Source organism: Polypterus senegalus, chromosome 1, assembly GCF_016835505.1.
Source record: "Polypterus senegalus isolate Bchr_013 chromosome 1, ASM1683550v1, whole genome shotgun sequence".
In the NCBI taxonomy this organism is placed as follows: domain Eukaryota; kingdom Metazoa; phylum Chordata; class Cladistia; order Polypteriformes; family Polypteridae; genus Polypterus; species Polypterus senegalus.
In genome coordinates, this window is record NC_053154.1 from 163,073,882 (window position 1) to 163,080,195 (window position 6,314).

Here is a 6,314-nt window from a genome sequence, read left to right on the forward strand (position 1 = left end):
GAGAGCCCCAGGAAAAAGAGAATGAAGGCACAGAGTGTCTTAGACGTGGAGGCATAGCCCGCATTGACACACACGTTGAACATATACAAAGCCACATACATCATGTCACATAAAAGCACATTGGCAAGAAGCAGATAGCGGGTCTCTTGACGGAACTTGGGGTTTTTAAAAATGGACACCAAAATGGGTGGTATGACCAGCATAACAGCAACGAAGCACATAACCGGGCAGATCTGGAGTATCCTCATTTCCCAATGTGAGGGAAACTCCTGCAGGAATTCGTCCAGCTGCTTGGCGTGTAAATAAGATACATTGGAGAAGTTGGCTCCCTTTTCTATTCCAAAAGAGGAGTTAGTCCTTCTGCTCACCGTACATACAAAAGAACCGATCCTGGCAGGGGAGGGCATCTTAATCCATGTAGCTCCCTGTAGGTGTCCAGGAAAGTGCTCCTGTGGCTTTCTTTCTCTTTCGAAATCAGAGTTCAGTCCCCGAGAGTCATCGAACTCCAGATGGTGGCAGGGTTTGTACAAAACATCTCACCTGACTACAGCTCAGCCGCTAAACACCGGATTACTGAGTGTCCGGTGTATTGATTCAAAATGAATGCAGTTGCTAATGCTAGGAGCAGGCACATTAACTTGAGCACTGCAAACAGAGGCATTCCTTTTGTGTCAGTAGTTTACAGACAGCATCATGAGAGTAAGTCGTGCGGGTCAAACGGAAGGGAAAATGACACTATGCTGAGAAAGACATCAGTCTTGTACTCGCATGAATAAATGACCTTTTTATGGCAAAGCGTGCGTGCTCTCAGTTTGTCTATCGCGCCTGTCCTATCTGGGGCTATCGTTTGTGTTCCTCTTGGTGTTTACTCAATCTTGACAACGCATATGCCTGATTGTTGAGGATGTTAGGTAAGGCAGAGGCTTAGGGGTTCAAATGAGGGCTCCGTAAGCAGAGAGCTGAGATCAAGGAGTCTAAAAAATGGTGATGCAATAATAGTAACACTGGAATTTCTTCTGTGACGCCAGTGTGTGGTTGGCTGAAATTATAAACCACTCCAGGCAATAAGTATGCTTAATTAAAGAGATTTCCACAAAAAGAAATTTGGTTAAAAGTGTTATTATCATTGTTACTGTTAAGAGGAAGTAACCAAACTGAATTGGTGCATTTGGACTGACGAAGGAGGGAAACCCCAATAGATCACGTCATACCTAAAGCCCATGTCTTTTGATGTTAAAGATGTGACTTTTCCAGCAATTTTTGGTTGTACAAGCAGGTGAAACTAGTCACCTAATGTGAGATACCCAGCGAGTCACTACAACTGGTCTGCGACCCACTCCAATAAAAACAAACAAGCTTGATTTTGGCTTTAGTCGTAGGGGTGACACTATGTGCAATGAATGTTTATCTGAAAGTACAGTACACAGAATTTAGCAACGAGGAACAAGGAACACATATGTTTTGAACCTCACATATAGAAGAGAAGCTCATGTTGTAACGTCTTATGCTTAACATAGTAAAACAGAACAGAATGGAGAAAAGAAAACAATGGTGGAGGCTGCAGCTAAATTTACTGTACCTGTTAACCATTCGTACAGTGCTGTCTCCATCAGGTGGCAGGCTGTTCACTGTCACAAAAAGAGGCTGGGCTGGAAAGTCAGCACTCAGTCAGTAAATGAGATATGAGAAGTAAATTTGAGTCGTTTAGTTTGACATACCCCAGCAATTAGAAAAGCAGCTGCAGTCAACAAACTGACATATTCCACGACTAGCAGTCACGTCATATGACTATGACTTAAGATAGAAACTAGGCAGCCTGAGGAAAGGAAAGATGCAGTCCCAGGAGATAACAAAGTTAATGAAGCAAACAAAAATCATGACTGAAAGGTCACTTCAACAAAATCATGAAAATTCCAGAACCAGAAGTCAGATGTCAGAAATAATCAAAATGCCTCAAATTCCTTATACTTACCGCACTAACACAGCACACTGCTTGAACATTAGTAGCAGCACGTCGCCATGTTTAGTTTTTTAGTGCCAGTTTTCAAAATGGAAATGTGAGGAAGCAACCCTACTTTGTACGCAGAAATCAAGGCAGTGTTAGGCAGGCAAGCCTAGGTGTTTCATTTCATTATTATTTCATTCTCCCTATTTTTCTCCCTCTGCATTGGTTTCATGTAAAGTACTCCAGCAGTTTTAGTGTATTGATCTCTTGATTTAAGTTATTTGCATTGAGGGGCGGTGCAGTGGCACAGTGGGTAGCACTGCTGCCTTGCCGTTAGGAGACCCGGGTTCGCTTCCCTGCGTGGAGTATGCATGTTCTCTCTTTGTCTGTGTGGGTTTCCTCCAGGTACTCTGGTTTCCTCCCACGGTCCAAAGACATGCAGGTTAGGTGCATTGGCAATTCTAAATTGTCCCTAGTGTGTGTGTGCGTGTGCCCTATGGTGGGCTGGCGCCCTGCCCAGGGTTTGTTTCCTGCCTTGTGCCTGGTGTTCACTGGGATTGGTTCCAGCAGAACACCCCTGACCCTGTAATTAGGATATAGTGGGTTGGATAATGGATGGATGCATTGAGTGGCCTCTACCAGCACACCTTTTAGCATTTTCTTTTCTAGACCTGTTTCTTCTAATTCAGAGCTCATCACAACTGCACTCTGGGAAAGGGTTGATTCTCACCTTGTTACTGTTGATTTTTGTAATTTTGAATTGGATGAAGATGAAAAAAATATAAAATTTAAGTTTGTTGTTTTTATCTACATTGTCTACTTAGCACTCTTAAATATTCTTCTGTGAAGAGTATTACGTGTGAAATAATTTTAAATTGTATTTCCATTTATTTGGGTGGTGGCCGAAGGCGGGGACCTTGGCAGTCTGATCCTCAGCTACAGAAACTGGCTCTTGGGACATGGAATGTCACCTCTCTGAAGGGGAAGGAGCCTGAGCTAGTGCGCGAGGTCGAGAGGTTCCGACTAGATATAGTCGGACTCACCTCGACGCACAGCTTGGACTCTGGAACCAATCTCCTTGAGAGCGGCTGGACTCTCTACCACTCTGGAGTTGCCCCCGGTGAAAGGCGCCGAGCAGGTGTGGGCATACTTATTGCCCCCTGACTCGGAGCCTGTGCATTGGGGTTTACCCCGGTGGACGAGAGGGTGGCCTCCCTCTGCCTTCGGGTGGGGGGAAGGGTCCTGACTGTTGTTTGTGTGTATGCACCGAACAGCAGTTTGGAGTATCCACCCTTTTTGGAGTCTCTGGAGGGTGCTAGAGGGCATACCTTCTGGGGATTCCCTCGTTTTGCTGGGAGACTTCAATGCTCCGTGGGCAATGACAGTGAGACCTGGAAGGGCGTGATTGGGAGGAATGGCCCCGAGCTGAACCCGAGCGGTGTTTTGTTATTGGACTTCTGTGCTCGTCACGGATTGTCCATAACGAACACCATGTTCAAGCATAAGGGTGTTCATATGTGCACTTGGCACCAGGACACCCTAGGCCTCAGGTCGATGATCGACTTTGTGGTCGTGTCGCCGGACTTGCGCCATATGTCTTGGACACTCGGGTGAAGAGGGGGGCGGAGCTGTCAACTGATCACCACCTGGTGGTGAGTTGGCTTCGATGGTGGGGAAGATGCGGTCAGACCTGGTAGGCCCAAACGTGTTGTGAGGGTCTGCTGGGAACGGCTGGCAGAGTCCCCTGTCAGAAGTAGCTTCAACTCCCACCTCCGGCAGAACTTCAACCCGTCCCGAGGGAGGTGGGGACATTGAGTCGAATGGGCCATGTTCCGTGCCTCTATTGTTGAGGCGGCTGACCGAGCTGTGGCCGCAAGGTGGTGGTGCCTGTCGTGGCGGCAATCCCGAACCCGTTGGTGGACACCGCGGTGAGGGATGCCGTCAAGCTGAAGAAGGAGTCCTATAGGACTTTTTTGTCCTGTGGGTCTCTGGAGGCAGCTGATAGGTACCGGCAGGCCAAGCGAGCGGCCGGTTGTTGCTGAGGCAAAACTTCGGGCATGGGAGGAGTTTGAGAGGCCATGGAGAAGCGACTTTCGGACGGCCGAGGAGATTCTGGTCCACCGTCCGGCGTCTCAGGAGGGAAGCAGTGCAGTGTCAACACCGTATATGGTGGGGATGGTGCGCTGCTGACCTCGACTTCGGGGTTGTGGGTCGGTGGGAGGAGTACTTCAAGACCTCCTCAATCCCACTAACATGCCTTCCAATGAGGAAGCAGAGCCTGGGGACTCTGAGGTGGGCTCTCCCATCTCTGGGACTGAAGTCACCGAGGTGGTCAAAAACTCCTTGGTGGCAGGGCCCGGGGTGGATGAGATCGCCGGAGTTCCTTAAGGCTCTGGATGTTGTAGGACTGTCTTGGTTGACACGTCTCTGCAACATCGCATGGACATCGGGACAGTGCCTCTGGATTGGCAGACCGGGGTGGTGGTCCCCTCTTTAAAAAGGGGGACCGGAGGGTGTGTTCCAACTATAGAGGGATCACACTCCTCAGCCTCCCTGGAAAAGTCTATTCGGGGGTTCTGGAGAGGAGGGTCCGTCGGATAGTCGAACCTCGGATTCAGGAGGAACAGTGTGGTTTTCGTCCTGGTCGCGGAACAGTGGACCAGCTCTTCACCCTTAGCAGAGTCCTGGAGGGTGCATGGGAGTTTGCCCACCGGTCTACATGTGTTTTGTGGACTTGGAAAAGGCATTCGACCGTGTCCCTCGGGAATCCTGTGGGGGTGCTCGGGAGTATGGGGTACGGACCCCTGATAAGAGCTGTTCGGTCTCTGTACAACGGTGTCAGAGCTTGGTCCGCATTGCCGGCAGTAAGTCGAGCCCGTTTCCAGTGAGAGTTGGACTCCGCCAGGGCTGCCCTTTGTCACCATTCTGTTCATAACTTTTATGGACAGAATTTCTAGGCGCAGCCAGGGTGTTGAAGGGGTCCGGTTTGGTGGACTCAGGATTGGGTCACTGCTTTTTGCAGATGATGTTGTCCTGTTTGCTTCATCAGGCCGTGATCTTCAGCTCTCTGGATCGGTTCGCAGCTGAGTGTGAAGCGGCTGGGATGAGAATCAGCACCTCCAAATCCGAGAGCATGGTCCTCAGCCGGAAAAGGGTGGAGTGCCCTCTCAGGGTTGGGGGAGAGATCCTGCCCCAAGTGGAGGAGTTCAAGTATCTCGGGGTCTTGTTCACGAGTGAGGGAAGAATGGAGCGTGAGATCGACAGGCGGATCGGTGCGGCATCCGCAGTGATGCGGGCTCTGCATCGGTCTGTCGTGGTGAAAAAGGAGCTGAGCCGTAAGGCAAAGCTCTCAATTTACCAGTCGATCTACGCTCCTACCCTCACCTATGGTCATGAGCTATGGGTAGTGACCGAAAGAACCAGATCACGAATACAAGCAGCTGAAATGAGTTTCCTCCGCAGGGTGTCTGGGCTTTCCCTTAAAGATAGGGTGAGAAGCTCAGTCATCCGGGAGGGGCTCAGAGTAGAGCAGCTGCTCCTCCGCATCGAGAGGAGTCAGATGAGGTGGCTCGGGCATCTGATCAGGATGCCTCCTGGATGCCTCCCTGGTGAGATGTTCCGGGCACGTCCAACTGGGAGAAGGCCCCGGGGAAGACCCAGGACACGCTGGAGGGACTATGTCTCCCGGCTGGCCTGGGAAGCTTTGGGATTCTCCGGAAGAGCTGGAAGAAGTGGCCGGGGAGAGGGAAGTCTGGGCCTCTCTGCTTAAGCTGCTGCCCCCGCGACCCGGCCTCGGATAAGCGGAAGAGGATGGATGGATGGATTTCCATTTATATTTCTGTTTCTATTTTTGGAGGCTATATTGAATTCTTTCTTTTGCAGAGATGTGGAAGATGAGGCGATAGTAAACCGTGTGAAGGCTTCCTTGGGATTTCTAGCAGTGGATCACCATTGACTTCTTTGATTTTCCATACATGAGACAACATAAATGCTTGAAAGAACATTTGTAACATCTCCACATCTCCTCTGCTCATTGGTAGGGCACAATAACTTTTGAAAAATCAAAATAGGAAAATAATGTGCTTAAGGATTATGAGTTATGCGATAAACTGACTTTAGGCCACATGAAGGAAATCTGATTTCTGATAAGCAACATTAAAGTTTGAGTTTGCTCTCAGTTTCGCCACAGTTTGTATAACTCAGAGTAGCCATACATTCAATCCATAAGTCGCTTATAGGCACATAGGTAGAGTTTAAGAGGGGCTGGCCCCCCAACGGATGCATTAAGTTACTACAATAAATCTCCAATAATGGGTTGTTTAATTCCTCATTTTTTTGTTTCTCAAGACTACAGCTAATGTAAATATTT